Source organism: Aptenodytes patagonicus, chromosome 2, assembly GCF_965638725.1.
Source record: "Aptenodytes patagonicus chromosome 2, bAptPat1.pri.cur, whole genome shotgun sequence".
Lineage (NCBI taxonomy): Eukaryota > Metazoa > Chordata > Aves > Sphenisciformes > Spheniscidae > Aptenodytes > Aptenodytes patagonicus.
In genome coordinates, this window is record NC_134950.1 from 155,160,773 (window position 1) to 155,180,807 (window position 20,035).

General features: G+C 48.8%; 1 long non-coding RNA gene across 1 annotated transcript; it reads left to right on the top strand.

The window, feature by feature from the left end:
• The first annotated feature begins 480 nt into the window (after positions 1-480).
• On the top strand, positions 481-9,137 carry LOC143157532 (uncharacterized). The gene is made up of 2 exons (XR_012994815.1): positions 481-577; positions 8,710-9,137. It is a non-coding gene; the product is annotated as an uncharacterized LOC143157532 (long non-coding RNA).
• Positions 9,138-20,035: the final 10,898 nt, after the last annotated feature.

Consider the following 20,035-nt stretch of genomic DNA (forward strand, 5'->3'; position numbering starts at 1 on the left):
CTGCCTGGTGCCTCGGGCCAGGGTGTCCCCCAGGACACCCCGGAGCCGGGGCTGCGGGCCGGCGGGCGCCTCGCCTCACCTCGCCCGTCGGCCGGGCGCCCGGGGGAGCCTTCAGGGGCCGCTCCACCGCTCCCAGCCCTGCAGCGAGAGGCGGCGCTCGGAACCCCGAAAGCCCGCCTCAGCCCCCACCCTGGCCGCCTCCCTCCCGCCGCACTTCGGGGATAAACCTCCGGGCCCCCCCGCCCGCCCACCCTGCCGGAGGGCCTGGCCCGCTCCCCGCCCCCCTCCGCCGGCCTCGGGCAGCAGCGCAGCCCCGCGGGCCGCCACCATGGAGTCCCGCCGCCGGCAGGTGGCACCGCCGCCGCGCCGCCTGCGCTGCCCGCGGGGCCCGGGCTGCCCGGGGAACGCGGCCGCCGGCCTGGCGGGCCCGAGGCGGGGCCTGCCGGCTCGGCCTGCCCGCGGCGGCTGCGCGGGGCGGCGGAGGGTGACCTCGCTGCAGGCGTTTGCTTTACTCGGTCCAAGTCCTCGTTCCCGTTTGCGCCAGGGAAGGCCGTAACATTTCACTGTACGGCTTCAGGTGAGTTTATTGTGGCGAGGGACGTTAAACTCTGCCCTGCGGAGGGGCTTGTGGCAGGGGTGCAAACCAGGCGGCAGGCTGGGACGCTGCACCGGCAGGCTCGGCATCAGCGTACAAGAAGTCGGGTACTTGAGGGAGTGCCTAGTAAATGCTCCCGGAGACACCAGCTGCTGCTGCCTTCCCAAGGGGTCCACCTCCCGCGCCTGCTCATCGCTGCTGGCGCTGGGCTGCGGTGCCTGGCTCACACCCTCACAGGCTGGCGGGGTTACGGAGGAGTCCCACGGCCTGACGCTGGCTGCCATGTGCCATGGCACTCCACTGCAAAATGGCATTACCATGCTGCATGAGCCCCTCCTCAAAAGCCTTTAGCAGCCGCATCCGTGTCATCCCCCCGCCCCAGCATCCCACCATGGGTGTTAGAGCTGTCCCAACCCAACCCTCTTCCCACGCAGGCAACGCTAATCCCAGCTTGGGGACAGTAGCTGTGGTCTACATGAACCATGCTCCTCCATCCAGAAACACATGAATGGGGCAAAAACATCCTTTGGCTGTGAGAACAGGAGTGGCCCCTTGGGGACTGTGGCCCAGGGGACAGACGCCCAACTGCCCTCTGTGCTGACACTGGCACTTCAGCTTTGTGCAGCATCAGTGCAGGGGCAGTTTTGGGGCTGAACATGTTCCCTGCCAGATGATTATCTGGTAGATGGTCTAAGCAAGCTAGTGCTGAGGTCCCATCCCCTGCGGCAGCTCAGGGAGTGGCTCCCTGGCAGACACAGGTTTGGTTTTGTGACATTCGCTGCTCTGGGATAGGCGTGGGGAGCACGGCCACCCTTTCCCTCTCCCTCAGGACCTGGAAGTTTGGGCTGGCCAGGCTGCGGCTGTGCACGGAGCACAACCCGAATGCCAGGCGTTAGGGAATTTGTGATGGCTGTGGGTCAGCGGGGTGCATATGGGTAAAGTGTTGCCATAGATCCACACTGCCCTCCTCCAGCCCCATCGGCCAGGAACGCACACACACATCTAGTGGCTCTTTCTTGCCTACTCCAGCAAAATAATTGGCACATTGACTAGAGGAGCAGTGGCTCGCAGCTGGCACAGATCAGCCACGGCTCACTGGCCCCAGCCGCTTCACTTTGAATTCACTTGCTTGCTGTCGTCTCTCCCTTCCCCCCTTTCCTCCCAGAGCTGCACAAAGAGAGCTGGCAGGGCCACCCGCCAGCCCGGCGGGCACCACTCACCTTGCCAAGTAGAGGCCCCTCCATGCCCCCTCCCTGCCGCCCCCCAAGCTGCTTTGCCCCCCGTCACCATTGTGTTCACTTGCCTTTGAAATTGGCAGGAGACATCGGCTACCCTGAGATGATGAAAAGAGAGGGAGAAGCACCTGCTAGCGTTTGGGACTTGGGTTTAGAGCAGTGCTGGTGCTGAATACATACACCCTTATTCGGGTGCTCGGGGACAGAAGAGATGGAGAGGAGCTTTTATTCCACTGCTGAAATATTCAGTCAGATCACAGCACGGCAGTTTGCAGAGAAACCGCCCCGCCCCCCTGCCCCTTGCACACACACAAAACTATTATTTTTAAACACTTCATGTGCTGAATACTCAAGTGTTTTTTACCTTGCAATGGGACCACTGTTAGAAGGGGCTCAATGGACTAACCAAGGGCAGCCTTCTTGCCCCGTTACTCCAGTGACAGTGTGTTGTCACCTGCATACATCATGACTCTTGAAAGCATTTTGGGACCACAACAATTTCAACCTGTAAGACACATCTTAATACCTAGAAGGAGGCAGGAGGTCTCTAACATCAAGTGAGAAGTGAAGGACATTTGTCCAGGACGTGGGAACTAACAGAGTGAGGGTAAACTACTTGTGACGGATGGTTGTTGGCAGTTTGCTCATTTCCAAGGCAAAGATCCAAATGGGTGACCAAAACCAGGCTTGGACTTTCTTCTCTCTCACTTGCTATGACTTTTTCATGGGGTTTATTACTGTATATATAGAAGGAGAGGGATGTGGGCCTTGCATGTTTGGCCTGAAGCAAGTAGTGGTTATGAGCCACGTATGCTCCGAACCAGGCAGCAGCCCAGGGCTGCCCGTGCACAGAGAGCTGGTAATGACACAAGGTGCAACCCAGTGTCACACAGACATTGCAGTGCGTCTGATGGCAGTACTGACTCATTCACCTGGCATTGCACCTGAGCTAATAAGCCCTGAGTTTGTTAGCTTGGGCACAGCACTGCACTGACATCAGGGGACCTGCGCTGGCTCCCAGCCCACCGACTGGGATGCCTCTGGGCTGTTTCCCCTGATTCTGGTGCTGCGTAAGCACAGACAACTTGAGGGCCAGGACAGCTACATCACTCAAAGTCTCCCTTCCTCACTTTTTGCAGCACTTACTAAAGCTGAAGGCCCAATAGTTCCTTGGCTTTTGCTCCTGCCTACAAGAGGAGACGGCCAGGAATGGGTAAGCTAAGGGAGGGCATGGAAGCAGCTGTAAATGGCTTTGCCACTGTGACCACTGCAATGCCCTGCCTGCCCTCTCTTCCTTTTGTCCATTTTCAGCATTCAGACTTGCAGAGCATCTTGCACCTGAATCCACCTCATGGCTCCACACAGGGGCTAAGAGGCGGTTTTGGGGAAGCAATCACCACCGCTCAGATCTGTAGTCAGCAGAGCTCTACTCAGTTCAGCTGCTGGATTCTAGGATTGGAGTCACCTCATCCAAAAGAAGACAGGTATATCAAGTCAGCTGAATTGTATCCAAAATTATTTTCCTTCTCCTTACTGGCTGTAAAGGAGCCTGTGGTGTATGGCTCCACTATAGAATGAGGAGAGAGGAATCCCACTGTTGGAGTCCTAAGCACTGGAGGTGCTTAAGTTTTCCCAGGAACCCGGGGCGCTGCGTGGGACGTCTGCCCTGAGCCCTTGCCGTTGCAGCGGGACTCCTCACCTTCCCACCTAGAGCTGTGCAGGAGCTTGGGGTCCTCCTCCCCTCCCAGAGGAACTGCAAGGCACAGGGGTCTCCACTAATGATCTCTGCACAAGGCACACCAGCCCTGGCTGCTATTAGGTTGGCGGGCGCAGCACTAGCTTGCCTTTACCCCATAACACTGTAGTTAGAGCTGTTGAGAGATTTGGATTTGATGTCTGGCCTGAGGGGCTGCAGGTCATCTTCCTGGCCATCCGATGTCAGCCTGCTGGGATGGGGGGAGCGGAGGGGACTGGGCTCATGCAGGGGGGGCTTGGGCAGGTGACGACTCTGTGTCATTAAGGGTATTAAGGGTCTGGGGGCTACATCACGTCAGCCGCTCTGTGGAGCTGGCCCTGCCTGCCCAGGTGTCGAGCAGCTGGGTACCGGAAATGCTCCACAGGTTGAGTCCTACTTAGTAAATTTTAGTTTGCAGGATCATTTGCAGTCTAGTGAAACATAAGCCATTTCCTGCTAAAGAGCCATTTTTCTAAAAGCTGAAGGCAGGGAAGTTAGGAATGCTCACTTCACATCAGCAGACATGATGCCTCAGTCGTCGAGTGGGAGAAAGCCCTGAGGAAGTGAGAGGTGCAATGATGGAAGGCCATGAACAGCTGCTGAAAGTGTTCGTGAACCAGGGGCAACTACGTAAAGAACTAAACCAAAAATAAAGCCCAGTTTGATTAAATGGTTGGATTCAGGAAAGCAGGTCACCTCCTGGAAAGCAGCTTATGTAGGTGTGAGGCGATTCAGGCTATTCCTGAAGAGGGAAAATATGCAACAGCTTGCTGGCTAAAGCACAGGCCACCCCACTCCCAAGTAAGGCCAGGGACTTCCAGTGGCCCTTGTCATTGCCCCTTCAGTCCCTGTGCGCTCGGGGAGTACTAATGTCCTTCTGCTTGGTCTCTGCCTCCAAAACCAGAACACACACACATGCACAAATACACACACAGGCAAGCAAACAATTCCAAAATTGCTGAAATTCATTCACCTACATGAAAGCAATTTCAAAGGTGAAATTCTAAGGTGGTGAACCTTTCTGCTTGGCCAAATCACGCCCAGAGCTCCATTCTTTAGGTAGCATGATGGCCAAAATCATCGATGGAAACTATAAGCACTTGACATCTGAAAATCAGGACATGTACTTTTTTGTGTCTATACCTCAAATAACTGCTTGGAAATAATAGCTGATGATCTGCCCTGAGGGCCCAGGGGCACCTTGCAGGTCACTGTAGGAGTTGGAAACCTTCAAGCCCCCATGACCACGCGGGTCACCTGGCGACTGCTACCGATCCTGCCCCTGTAACCAGGTAGGCTGGAAAAAGAAAGGCTGTTTGCTAACTGACAGTTTGTCACTGTGACTTGCGAGAGGTGGGATCTTGTGGCCTGGCTGATTTCTTTGCAAAATGGCTGGCAGAGAGCCTGGATACACATCCTGGCTCATCTCTGCTTTCTCTGTAATTTGGCCCAAGCAGCCGAAAGTGAATGAAGGAGGATGTAGCAATAATATGGGGGAAGCTGGAGAGGTTAGAAATGCGAGCAGGAAATAACCAAATTAGACTGCACCTGGGAAAACTGAAGTTAATACATTTGGGGGAAATAATCCGAAAAGCTGCTCGTCAATAGGAGAGGAAAGCAGATGACTGAGAGCAGCCATTGCTGCAACGTGGGACAGGACGAACCTGTGTGGTTTGGGGCTGCCCACTGAGGTATCACATCGCAGAGTGAGGATGTGCTGGGGCTGCAACAGGGCTCTGCTGGAGCTGCACCTGGGCTGTTGCAATCGTTGCTGTGCACCTCAGGCCCAGGGTGATGCAGACAGGCTGGAGGGCTTTCAAAGAGCACCACCACAGATGAGAGGTGGGAGGGAACGGCTGGATGAGGAAAGCCTGAAAGAATTCAGCATAAACAACTTTTCCAAATGATGACTAAAGGAGGAGGATATGATAACCCTCTGCAAGTATTTGAAGGCTATAAACACCAAGGGTGGCTCATTTGGGATAAGATTAGATGTAATAGGAAGAATTTATGGACAGAAAAAACTGTGCTTGTGCAAGGACATAGGTACAAAGTAGCAGAAGGTAGCAGAGTTTCCCAAAGTAGGAGTGGAAGTTCCCTTGGCATATGCAAAACTGCTGCGGGTATGAAAAGAAAATAAGGCCACGTGCTGTTGGAGCAGTCCAGCACAGGAGAAGTAGATGAGCTAGCTCTTCTACCTTCAGGTCTTTTGGTCCAAGGCTTGCTGTTCCATAGAAAAGCAAAACTTAGATTCACAACTTTGCTTAAAATTCCCACCAGAGGCAAGCTGAGCACAAAAGTAAGTGACAAGACTCTCTTCCCTTCGTTGGTGAAGAACATTGCTCATCGTAACCTTGAACTTTCCCTGCAGTAGGCTTGACAACGAAGGAGGTGCGACGTCCTGCTTTGTGTGGGTTTTGTTGAGGATGGCCAAGAGGACATAAAAAGAGATAGTTAGCTGCGGCCAGCTATCACCCGTGACACTGGCAGCATGCCAGCAGTGGCGAGGTGATTTCATCACACTGCATTCTTCCTGGAAATTCAAGTAAGTCAGGGTGATAGTGACAAAATGTTTCTCCTATCCCGTGGCAGTTGATTGCCCTCTGGGAAATGAGGTGAATAAGCTTTGCACGTTTCCAAAAGGAACTTCTATATCGGGATCAGTGGCATAAAAATTGAATTTGCAGTCTTGTTCCTGCAGAGAGCAAGGTCTGGTTGGACCCCTTCCTATCCATGGAGGGAAAGAGATCCTTAATCTGAAGCTTTTCCCAGCATGGCTGGACCATTTTAGAGAGTCAGGAGACACATACACTGCTTTATTGAGAGGTCCGTCCTACACGGCTGTCAGCCCACCTTGTACCGTGCTGTCAGATGTAAGATGTCGTAGCACTGCAGGCCGCAGCAGTGGCAGGTCAGCTCTGGCCAGCACAGTGAACAAAAAGAGAAAAAAAAGAAAAGTGAAAAAAAAAGAATTTCAGAGAAACTTGCTTTATCTTACAAACGGTGAGGTGGCTCATGAGAGGAGCATAGGTCCCTTCACCTCCCACTTGAATTGATACAGAAGGTGAAGTCACACCTCCTGCCTTTCAACACCTGTCTTGGATGTCCTGGGTCACCCTTTGGCTGTCATTTGTGGCCCTGCGACCACACAGACAACTCAGGTGCTCAGCTTCAGGTGCCCTGAGCTGTACTGCAATGTGACTAACAAATATAGTATAAACATCCACTGTATTTATTTATTTATTTTCTGAATAAATCCAATGGCCAGGCACTCTGTGGTTTAAGCGGAACAAGTCTTCTGTTAGGAAAAAAAAGTTGTGAGATAATTAAACAAATCTAAAAATAAATTTTCTATACAATATGAGTGTTTGTTGGCCAGGTATCCAGTGGCCAAGCTGTAATTAATTCCTAGGATTGCAGCTACAGTCAAACCGGGGAAGGGGCGCTCCTGTTCCACCACTAATTTGTCTTCGCAATAGAAGTGAGGCACAATTTTTCACCTCATGTTTTATTCAGACCCTTTGCAGGCTCTGGCTTTTACAGGCATTTTTAAGGAAAAATTCAAGACTTGGATGCAGTCCTATCACCTGTTGGTGGGTCTCTCTGCTCCAGTCAGTGTAAAGCTAGGCAGAAAAGGCTTTGTGTTTTTTTTCATCTCTGTCTCTCTCTTCCTCTCCCACTCCCCTAAATCTCTGTAATCCATAGAGGCTGGGTTATTCAGTGCTGCTCAGATCCTGTGCTGTGGCTCATTAAAATGTCAGACTCACCACTGCAGACCCAGGGCGCTCATTCCTATTGACATCAATGGACAATGAAGTCAGTGGGAGTTGGGGAAGTAGAAAAAGCCCACAACTTTCTTTATGATGAGATTAGTGATCAGAGTAGCTTTAAATTACGTTAAACTCCTCTCGTGTCATTAAGCAGAGTTTTCAGGCTGTCCGGTCCAACACAAACACACAAACATTTCAGTAAGTTCTCCCTCCTTGTGTGACTTGGGAAAGAAACGTGTGTCTGACACTCACCCGTGCTCTGCTGACAGGCTATGCCAAGGCTTTCATGTCGCTGGTGATCGGCAGTACATGAGGAAAATGGCTTTTGCTGCTGTGTTTCCAGCTTTTGTAAAGCATCACACAAACCGTTTAATAAATACAGAGTAAAGTGAAAAATAACTCATTCTGAGAGAAGCCCGAGGTGATCTGAAAGCCGAGCGCAAAGCTCTCACTCCGCTTCTCTGGGACAAAACCCTTCCATTGCTTATTTTCAGACTACAGAATTGAGTTAGCATCTGCCACAAACTCAGTTGTTCTTTATCTAGTTGCTTCCAAACCTTATCTAACGTATTTCTTAATGAGAAAACAAGAATGCTCACAGAAATAGCACAGAACTTGAAAATAAGCATTGACTAGAGCTAAAATTTCAGTTTGGAAAACTGAACTATCGCTGTGTGTCACCTTTCTCGCATTTAAAAGGATCTATCTGCTTTCACATTGAGACAAATACATGCCTTTCCCTTAGGTGAGACTTTTATATCTCCAAATATGTCTAATAATGTTTCCAGTTCAATTCTGGAAATGATTTTAATGAGGACTGTCTCTCTTCTAATAAAACGATATAATGGAAGCTCATTAAATATAATCAAAAGGTTTCTCATGTAATAAATCATGGTAATATTTTATCATGTATGAAAGCGTAGGTGATTCTCAGCATTGCTAAACATCCCATACGTGAACTACTCTTCCGGGATATTACTGAGGAATTATATTTTCCCTGGGTTTTCCCCAAAGAAAAGCAAAGAGCTGATGCTTCTGCTTCAGTTCTCATTTTCTGCTGCACCAGACATTTCTCAGGGAAGCCGAGGGGACCTGGCAGCGGCCACGACTTGGGCTCAGTGCACGTTGCCCTGAGGTTTGGTCCCGGTGCGAGGCGGCAGCGGGCAGCGGTGCTGCTCCGGCGCGGGCACGGGCACCGGCTGCTCGGGGAATTTTCAAGTAAGTGCTAAAAGCGCCTGTGTGGCACAAGGCATTTAATTAGCATGTTAAATACTCACATGTATGTGTCAAAACAGTGTCAGCTGAGCAGGAAAACAGCGTAACTCACAGTTTGAAGGAAACAATCATATTTGCAAACTTTTTTTTTACCCTTAGGTCGATTGTTGCCTTTTGAATAGTAAAGGAGATCTGGTTTTTTGGAAGTGGAACATACATTGAAGGCCCTTGTTAAATCATCTGGCTGAACTGCAACTGCTGAAGGCAACGGTGAGAACTCGCCAGCTTCTTTTGAAAAGCATCCTCTTGTTCTGGGCATGGTTTAGGCTATGCAAGTTTATTGCAGATGCTGAACTCTCCCCCAGAGGGTGGGGGCATGGACTTTGGCGTACATCGTTACACATTTCTGGGACACTGAAAGGCTGCCAGAACAAGTTATCTTGCTCCACCTGGAACCAAGTGAAAAGGAGATTTCTTTCTCTTTGATTCATCCATGTCTCGGCCAGATGAACTTGGAAACTCAACCTGCCAAATTCACATGGTTTGAGAGGGTTCAGATTAAACCTATGGGACCTCACTGTGCTTTCCAGAGCTTTCACCTTGCATTCTTCCTCTAGCAATCTCTTCCAGCCCCAGTGGCCTGAGGGCCTGACACAAAAAGTCCTAAGGAAAATGCCTCAGTCCCAGTGCTTTAGCTGCCACCTGGCACGAAGCTGGCCCAGCACACACACACACTCATTTCTCCTGTTTGGGCCACCTTCACTGGAGGGACAAGTGGCAGTGTCCTGCGCAGGCAGCAGAAGGCAAGCAGGTATCTCACCCGGTGTTGGTTAGAAACAGGCATGGTCCCACTGCAGCTTCTGTTGCCCTGCAAACATTTGTATCTGGGACATTAAGTGCTCACACTTAAAAAAACCCAACATAACCACCCCTCCACCACCACCCCCCAAAAAAAAAAGCCAAACCCATCAGCCTCCCACCAAGTTCTATTTTAGAGACACTATGAGTGGTTTTAAGTGTAAGGAGTATCATCGACATTTGAACCATGGGTCTAGGAATTGCAAAGTGCTGCTCCCCCAGTTAGAGCATCGCTGGTCAGGAGGAGCAGGAGTGCAGCCTTGCTGGTAGGTGTTCCAGGGGCCCGCGGGGAGGGAATTAATGCTTCTTTGGGCATTACGTTCTGCCATGCTCCCTTCCCCATTGTTGTGGAGAGGCAGACAAAAGGAAAGCTGCTGCCAGCGGAGAAGAGGGGCCTGTAGTGACAGGACAAGAGTGGTTAAACATTGGACCAGGCTGCCCAGGGAAGTGGTTGAGTCACCATCCCTGGAAATATTTAAAAGATGTGTAGATGAGGTGCTTAGGGACATGGTTTAGTGGACATGGTGGTGTTGGGTTGGTGGTTGGACTCCATGATCTTAGAGGTCTTTTCCAACCTTAATAATGATTCTATGACAAGGGGCAACAGTTTTAAATGGAAAGAGGGTAGGTTTAGACTGGACATAAGGATGAAATGTTTTACAATGGGGGTGGTGAGGCACTGGAACAGGTTGCCCAGAGAACTTGTGGATGCCCCATCCCTGGAAGTGTTCAAGGCCAGGTTGGACCGGGCTTTGAGCAACCTGGTCTAGTGGAAGATGCCCCTACCCATGGCAGGAGGGTTGGAACTAGATGATCTTCAGAGGTCCCTTCCAAGCCAAACCATGCTATGATTCTAAGAGCCACCTGCAGCAGAGTGCCAGTGAGGGGGGAGCTGAGGCTGCTGGGCACATTGCAGGATCAGGCCAGGCATAGAGACAAGACCCTGCAAGGCAGCCTTGACCAGGCGTGTTTTGGTCATTGAGTACTGGTCACTTGGACTCAATTCACTCTAAAAACATATTAGATGACAAGGTCCTGGCCGCTGGGAGATGATGAAAATGAGAAGGCACCTGGGGAAATCTGGGAGCAGCAAGAAAACAGAAGGTTGGAGACAAAACTGCAATTTTTAAATCCCTTTCTTCTCTGGAGTTTCACAGTCTACTAGGTTTGGTCTAAGCTGACATGAAAGATCTGGTGTGTTTCCTGTTACATGTGAAAAATGACATACACACCAGTAACGTCAATATTATTGTAATTTTTTAAAATTGGACTTCACACGTAATTTTTACTAAAAATATGTATTTTGAGATTTATGGTTCATCTTAGCCTGGCTTTTCTCATTGAGCATGACTGGCGTTTCGGGAAGAGTGATGAGATACTGCGTCTCCCAGGCAATGCCCATCGCTGCTGCCCAGAGCTGAGTCAGTAGTGCCAACGTACCACCTGCATCTTTAATAATGTCAAGCAGCTTCAAAACACTGACATCTGCTCATGAAGTTTGCAGTTTAAGTGATTTCTCAGATATGCAAGTCAACACTCTCTACCTGGAACCTTGCTTGGAAAATGTTTGACATTTCTATAGCAGGCATTTGCTCACTTAGGAAAAAATTATCCAGAGAAAATAAGGGCTTTGCTGCTCAGCCAATTCTTACGCACACCACAAGTGAGCTCCCCCATCCTCCCTTTTCTCTACCTTGTCATGTTTCTACAAGAGAGGGACACACCATGGCCATCAATCTGCTTGCGGGCTTTTCCCCTCCCACAGGAACTCTGCCTCAGTGCACATACATACACTGGCATAGTTTGTTTTATTTTCGCTTGACAACTCACTAGCAGAAGACCAGTAAAACTGGGGTTTTTTTCATTATTTAACTAGGGATATTTATAATTGCTCAATAATGTAACAAATCTTGTAAGGGGATTTCAATTTTCACCCAAATACCAAAATCCCTGGCAGAAGTTCAGTATTTCTTACAATCTAAGCAGACCTTTTTAAAGCCCAACTGTATTTTTGAATGTCTCATCTTTTTTTAATAGCTTTATGTACATACTGTGGGGATTGGGCTGTATAATCACATAAAGACTTGGATAAAATCCAATCCAGATCAGCTACTATTACAGGAACAAATCAAAGAAGGTTTGGGTTATTTTTTTCCCCTTTTCTCAAAACAAGAAACAGGGCTGGAGCTGCATCGTTTGCCAGCAAGTCGGAGGTTAACGCCGGCATGCCGAATCTGTGGTTACGTTCATCTTTTGCCACCAGGCATATTGGCCAAGAAGGGTGTGCGTGTTGCAATCATGTGCACACACACACATACATGGAGAGAGGAGGCAAACAGCATGATGGCTGTGCATGGCCATATACCAAAAAACCCCAAACCTGCCCCATACACCAAAATGGGGCTGTTTGATGCTGAGGTGATTATAAAGCCAGGCTGGAGTCAGCGCCCTGCTCGCTCAGCAACTCCAGATGTATTCAGCAACTTGCCGAATCAGGCCCTCTCTGTGCTTAAGTAAATCACAGCAGCAGCACCAACAACCCCAGTGCAGATCTGGGGGGAGGTCCTGTCCCTGCTCTCGCCACTGCGGCTTTCCCAGACTCCCATACATCAGCACCGGGGAGCAGAGCCTGATGACACAGCATGGTCCAAACACATATTTCTTCCTTATAAAACCACAGAACAAGACATTTGGCTTCTGTTACCAGAGGCCTGGGGTATAATTAATCCACCCTATCTTGCATTTTTAATTACATCTCCACTCAAGTATCTGAGTCTTTCACAACCCCAATACTTTTAAGATGCAGGAAAAATATTACAGCCCTGTTTTCACAGAGAGAGGCTGCGGCATAGAGACTCTAAGTAGGGCAAACCAGAGAAAACCCGTAGCACGACTGAGAACAGAACCCAGATGTACCCAGGGCTCACGCTTTGCTTTAAATACAGCACTAGGATCCCTCTCGTTCATGATGCCAGTATAATGGTATTTCCTCTCCTGGAATGGTGCATTCGGCTTTGGCCAGCTCTCTCTCTCTCTCTCTCAGAAAAGTCAGAAGGAGAGAGGGAGAAAAAGGCCAGAGAAGCACAACCAAAACAATGTTCATTGTGCAGAGGACCTCCATACAAGGTGAGGAAGAGGTGCAGGAGCCCACGGAGGACCGCAAGGTGCCCTGCGCCCGGGGAAGCCATGGGCAGACCGACAAGCCAGCAGCACAGGGCTGGACTTCAGCCAGCCGCAGGGTACCAGGGCTCAGCATCAGGGAATTCGGGCTTAGCCTGGGTCTGCCTCTATTTCCTCCATCTCCTGGAATGAGCTGATTAACACTTTACCTACCCCAAGGCGTTGGCTGCTCCAAAGACATTCTTAGACCTCTCGTATACAGGCAGTTTGCGCACGGTATCGTGTGTCATGATGAATGTGCTGTGAAGTCCCACCTTAGTACCATATACAATGTTCCTGGCAGAGGTAAGCCCTGAGTCAAGAAGAGCAAAGCTCAGCTTCATCAAACCTAAAGATCCTCAGATGCACCGCGGTGGTAGAAATACAAAGTATTATTTTTCCAAGTCTTTATTGTTCCAGCATGACCTGTCTCAAGTACTCCCACATTTAACTATGCAATGGTAAAAGAACACTTACTCAAAGGACAAAGGAAAAAACTTCAAAGACTTGAAAAATAGACAAGAAAATACATTAATGGGGCCAAAATAGACTCTTCAGCGTGTTAGGGAAACACCTCCTGGAAGATTTGAAAAAATCTTCTTTCTTTAACAGAGCTTTTGACAGTGTGTAATTACTTTGTGGAGCTCTTCCAGTTTATGTTCACAGCCTACAGAAAAGGGCATCTTGTTTAACAAAAATCTTAGTTTTTAGAAAGCCACATGGTTCAATATTAGAGTTGGGAACATGCACAGTTTTACTGAGGACACTGTTTTTGACTTCAGGCCTGTGTAAGAGCCACTAAAATGCAGGTACATTGCATGCTGTGCTGTAAGGTAGCTGAGCAAGGCTCACAGCCCAGGCTTGGAGGATGACGACTGCCTCCACAGCGCAGGGAAGGACCCAAAGGGGCCCCTCACCCGAGCTGGCTGCAACGCTCCATCCTCCAGCCAGTGGTGAGCCTGTGGAGGAGCAGGCAGCATACTGCCCATGTCCTGGCTGATTTATGAATGGTGTACCTTACACCCCCCTCTTCCTCCGCCTGCCTTGCAAGGTTTCATGACCACTGCCTTCAGATGCACATAAGGAATTAAATGAAGAAGCCACAGCTGATGTCCTGACAGAGGCTGTGCCATGCTCCGTGCAGAGCTGTCAGACCATGGTGCAATGGTGGCATTGTGAAAAAGTAGCCTTGATCTAGCAGGCACGCATACAGGCACCAATGAAGATGCGCTATGGCCATCAATATGGTCAAGCTCCCCAGGATCGTACCCAGCATCCCCCGTGGGTTGCAGACACACATGCCAAACCAGATGCTGCCACACCGTCAGCATTTTTGCTCACTCAGGCATGCCTGCTTGTGCCAGTCCTGCCAGACTGCCGAGCCATTGGACCATGAAGGAGGACAGAAATTAAGTTCTCCATGAAGTCTGGCCCCCAAAGGAGTGGCTCTTCAGGGTATTCCTCCCAAACACAGACAGGGAAACATAATTCCCCAGTTTCCAGGTACTTTTTCTAGGCAGCTCTCCTAGTGTTCCTGTGCCACCCCATGAGAGTCTAATGAACCTTGCAGTGGGGACAGTCATTAGACAGGCAGGTTGAGTTCCGTAGGCACAAGGCCATTGGACAGAGATGGTTCAGCCCTCCGTCAGCAGAGCAGCTCAAGGCTGTCAGCACCTGCCTCTATGCTTGGAGATGAGGGAGGCCAGGACAGCCCAGAGCTTCATCAGAGCCCAGGGCTGCTTCAGCTCTTTCATCCCAAACACCACAAATCCCAAAGGCATCATCTCCTCCACCACATCCAGATTCTTTCACCTTCACCTCTGGAAGCTGAGGTGACCTTGCCTTCCTGACACCACTTCCTTTGACTTGGACCTTCGTCTCCAAGAAGTCCTGTTTTCCATCTAGGCATACACAGTGGTCTTAGCAATTTGTTCTCCTTAAAGCCCGGTGCCCTCTGTGAGAAAGCTTTTTTTCCCACATCTGCAGGTCTTGTACTCACTTTGAAATCTGAGACATACTTACGGTTCTGCTCCATTGCTTCGTGCACATGTTAATGTGAATGTGGGATTTCCATGCAACTTGAGACAGAAATTTCCTTTGGTATCAACATCCATGATGTGCTTGATCCCTGTAGCTCAGGATCCCTTGGCAGCCTCTGTCACCCATTTTTAGTTTGCACAGCTCTCTCCTCTACCATTTACCCGCTCGTGCTTGCGAGGAGCATCCAATAAATGTTTGCCAATTATCTCTCAAAATCTCTTCAGCATGATATCTATGAAAAGCTTTCTAAAGACCGGTGTTTGCTATTTATGATGCTAGTTCTGTCTCCCTGTTCCCTCAGCCCCAGGCCTGCCTGTACTGTAAACTGCCTGGGCAGGACCAATGCTTGTCCTTTCTTTGGCACAAGGGGATGATAGTCCAGGATGACTGATACTCTGTGAGACAATAATAAAAGTGGTAAACAAATAATCAGACTAATGCAGGGGAAAGTACTTACTGGAACACTGGTAGGAGAGATCAAGCAATTCCTCGAAAAAGCAAGTTATTTCAAGTACCATCTTCCTTCACCCAAGTCAAGCCATCAGGACCTACACTGGTTTGACTGAACGTGTTCGCCCTCATCAGAACCTGCTTCCCCACTAACTCTTCAACTTCTGATACTCTTCACTTTGAGATCCCACAAACATAAATCAATTAGAAATAAAATTTAATTTACAACATCAAAACTAGTCACATTTGGAAACTGTCTAATTCCCTGACGCTCAAAAGCACATCACATTATAATTTATCAACCATCACATTTTTAATGTCAGACATTTGTCATAAAATCACCATTAAATTGGTATCTAATGGCTTCTAATAAATGTCAAAATGAACTCGCAGATGCCTATTTGAAATATATTAGGAGCCATTAAACAGCAATTAAAAGGAAGTTTCACAAATAATATTTTATATTAGATATGTCGCAGAGCCACACAAGGAAGAGACAGTGACATTTTGAGGAACCTCTGAAAACGCTTCCTCGTGCCACGTATTTCTGCAATGATGGACTGCGTACCTCCCCGGAGAGCAACCCATGCTTCCTGGGCATCCAGAGCCCTCCCTGCAGGATGAGGCCCTGGCCCCTCGTGATGTGGATGCTGTGAGTCACTGCCGTAAGGCTCAGCATGGATGGTATGTGGGGTAACAACATTATCCCCTCTCACCCTCGTCCTCTTCTGCTCCGGAGGCAGAAAGGTGGCCCAGACCCTTCCCCAGTGTTGCCCTCCAGGCTGCCAGGAGGTGCTGGGGCAGGCAGGGATGTGGTGAGAGGGGAGAGCTGCCTGTCGGGGGAGAGATAAATGGGGCAGTGACATTGGCTGTTGTTTAGAGGTGATAGGCAGGGGAAGATCTTCAAGGGGCTTGTAGAAGATTTAGGGAAGGATGAGTGGAGAAGGGGACATGAACAGCCACTATCCCTCTGCAAATGTGAGGTGAGTGAGAAAGAGAGGTACAAAGTTGGGTAGAGGGACAACCTGAGGCCACCTAGTACTGAAGTTTGCATATGTACTAAACCCTGAAGTGTGCACGGTTTACTACTGACTTAAAGAAGAGAGCTCACACTGCTGGCACTACTCTCCCTACCACCTTTTTCTCCAGTCCACATATTAACAAAACTCACCCTGTGTGGTTGGTGCAGTCTGGTACGGGCACATCCCAGGCTCTCTCAGGAGAGCACTGAAGACCACCTTCGCCTTCTGGCTCAAAGCTCTCCAGAAGCAGTTGTGCGCTGAGAGCCATTGATGGTCCGTGTTATGCCCATGAGTCCATGCTCCTTCTGTTCTGGAGCTGTGCTTTAAAACGTGTAGCTTATGAACATGTTAAGTACATGTACAGACATTTATATGATTTATATAAAATATATATAATCTCATTAAAAATATGCCCAGGCCTGATGTACTTGGTTTCTCTTGCAACACAAAGCTTACTTTCATCTGCTATACCTTAAAAATGTCTGACAAATATTTAACCTTTAAACATTAACAAGAATTTCATAGTATTCATATGCCTATATCATCCAGCCACAGCTTAGAAATAGTTAAAAAGAAGAACTTAATCCCGGCTTGTTCCATTCCAATGTCAGGTTCCCTTAAAAGAGCAGCTTGCTTTCTCCCATTGTTTTTTTTTCATGTTAGCCCTCACAAACAGGAGGGAGGGAGGGATAGGACTAGATGTGACCATTAATCCTGCCAGGGCTCAGGCCAGTGCGGTAAGAATTAGGTAAGCGGGAGGGAGCCCAGTGGGGACAGCACGTTCTGGCATGGTCAGGAGAGCGAGCAACAAACCAGCGCCTTACACAAGTAGGTATCAGCAGCCAGTAATAGATCCATTGTGTCAGTACGCAAATATGTTGTTATGCTCCACCTTCCGTCCTATTTGTTTCTTACAGTACTATGGCTACTTTCCTCTCCCATTTACGCAGCCGAGAATTGGTCCTGACACAGAAAAGCAAGAAAAAAATCCCGTTCCCCCCACCCTCCTCGTCGCTCACGCTGTAAAGGACCTGTTTATACAACTGTGGAAGAGGGTGTGTATTTGCATATTAAATGGGATCAAGAAAATATGTAACATATGTTGCAAACAGAATTAATGTCTAAACACACATGTAAACCTGGGCTAACAGGTCCTGCCAAAATATTTTAACCATCTGTTTTTACTTAGCTGTTTTTGAACAAATTATGTTTATTATGTTAATTTATTTTACTGTCAACAACACCAAATGACAGAGTTGCTGCTAAACAACATCATTATATATCACATTCTGGCATAATACCAGCAGGTTTTTTTTAATGCGACAGGAATAAATGCATATTAAAATGTCAATTTGTTTAAAATCTAGTTCGGGATGGTAAATACATCTGCACAAATTCATCGTGTTCCAACAGACACTGTTTGCACGGAGACTACTTAAAGATAAGGCGCTTTGACAGGACTTGGAGAAAGAGGCAGGAGCACAGAGGTCCTTCCTGGACTCCTGGCTCCAGCTTTGAGGTTGATCCCAAGAGAAGGGGAAGGGAGGGAGCAAAGAGGGGGCTAATACACATTTTAAGAAGTTGTGATTAAACTTCCCGTGAGTCTATCTTCATTTGCAGCATCCAGGAAATCTCCCTTAGAGGAAGAAAAACTGGAATTGAGATCAACCACGAAATAATATTGATCTTCATCCTAGGTCCACGTCCTGTTCCCCAGCACATGCTGTTTGTGTCTGGACAGGAGTCTCTGCCCCCCACGCTCTGACCCTGGGCTGATGCAGGGCAAGGACACTCAGTGCCGCAGGCAGCTACTGCTGCAAGCCCACGTCCAGTGCATGAGGACAGCGAGGGATGCTCTGGAGGCCACAACATCCTCTCAAAAATCCCCCAGCAAAGAAGTTGCATGGTATCTTCTGGATCAGCTCTTTTCTCTTGCTCAAATAATTTTCTGCTCGTTGCCCAAAAGCAAATCTTTGTTTCAGCAGGATTTTTTTGCTGCCCCCCCCAAGAAGAAAGATTTCTTCTGTGGAAAGGGAGGGTCCGTCGGTGGCTTCCTCGCCCTCCTGGCTGCCCCCCTTCACTGTCCACAAGTGCAGACTCATTCCCCTTCCCATTTCCAAAGTCAGTACCTGTTCTCCTAAATCAGTCTGCTCCCCAGAGACCTGTTCCTATGTAGACAGTTGCTCACACCTTCCCTAACAAAAGCAACTTTTTCTCTAAATAACTGGTGCTAAATCCCATCTTCTTCTCCCACACAGGCAGTGTGATCTTCTCCTCTGGCCATGTTTCCCTTCCAGTACCATTCATGGGATGTAGGCTGCTTTTGTTGCCTTATTCCCCTCTCAGGGCCACGCTCGGGGGGCTGACCTTCCCTCACACGGTGAAGGGACCCTGATTCTTCCAGCTCTGGGCCTGCACATGCTTTTACACCACTCCGCAGGCACGTCAGGGAAGTGGCCAGGAAATGCCAACCTACCTCAATTCATCCTTTGCAGCGGTGGGAAAATAGGCTATGGCCCCATACAGCTGGAAGCAGGGATTTTTATGTGCTCCAGAAGACAACTAGAAAAAATGGAGAAGTGGGGAATCCTCTGGGTTTTGAGCCAAAAACCAGAAAGAAGACAGACTGACTTTCCCGCCCAAATATTCCTCCTTTCTCTCTTGTGCCCACATCCGAAGCACTGAATCCCAAACACCACCCTCGCCTCCATCTAGCGCAGACCTCTGGGGCTGTCTCAGTGATGGCCAGGTACTATAAACACAGCAACTGGGACATGGTAGGAAAGGCCATGGCATTTTCCCTGCTGTTTTTATACGGACGTCAGAGAGGAGAAGAGAGAGCAAAATGAGCCTGAAGCCTTCAGAAACACTGAAGAACCAGAATGGAACAAGATGAAAGGGGAACAAGCGGAAACGCCCAAGATGAGACCACAAGCGTAAGGAGTGCTCTCTGGCCATCGTGAACCACGCTGCTTCCAAGAGTTTGCTCCGGGAGCTGAAGGAACTCGTGACATGTAAGCCAGTGACAATGTGATATATTACAGGATATGGTACAACATAAAATACAATCAGACCACGGTCCTGCAAAGACCCATGCATATGCGTAACGATGCACATGAACGGTCCTGCTGAGGCCCAGAGAATTACTCCAGTGCAGATGGTTGAACACATGCACAAAACCTTGCAGAACCAGAGCCCAGGAGAGGTATGGTCAAGGAGGAACTCTCCTGCCCTGAGAAACCCTAACACAGCGTAACGCTGCCTCTGATACTGAATCAATTAGCTGAGAAGCAATCAGTAAGGAAATACGATATTTCTTTCTGGGGATTAAGGAGCAGGCATCTTGGGACAAGATTTTGTTTAAGACAAGGAACAGGCTCCTTTTGATTAACCTCAGCCTTTTGAGAAAGTATAGCAAAGAAATACTGTGCACATAAATATTTTGATATCTCGCTAACAAATATTATAAGCCATGCCACCTTTGTTTAAATGCCCTTCCCCATCATGACAAGGGCTGTTCACGCAGGATGGTAGAGGAATCATTGTTTATAACGTCCACAATAGCACTAGACTTTGTCAAGTGCAGCGACATGTGAGAGGCAATGCCACGCAGTGCAAAGCTTGGGAGAATTCCCCCTCCCCTCTCTAAATTCTGGTTTTATGAAGAGAAAGGTTACATGGTTTATATTTCAGGAGTTGAAGTCCTGAGAAAATAAACCTCAGTCCAAGTACTTGTCCAGCATACAACAGATATTCCATAAAATGTATGGGCTGATTTCACGCGTATGGCTGCTCATTTTACAAGGGGATGATTAAGATGGTCATGGTTATGTTGGCTTTTAGTCCACAAATGCCTCAGCTGTTCTGGATTCATTTAAAATCATAATGTACCTCTGTGTGCAAAAAGCAAGCAGCCAGCACTCCTCTGCTCTCGCCATCCTGCAAATCCAGCTCTG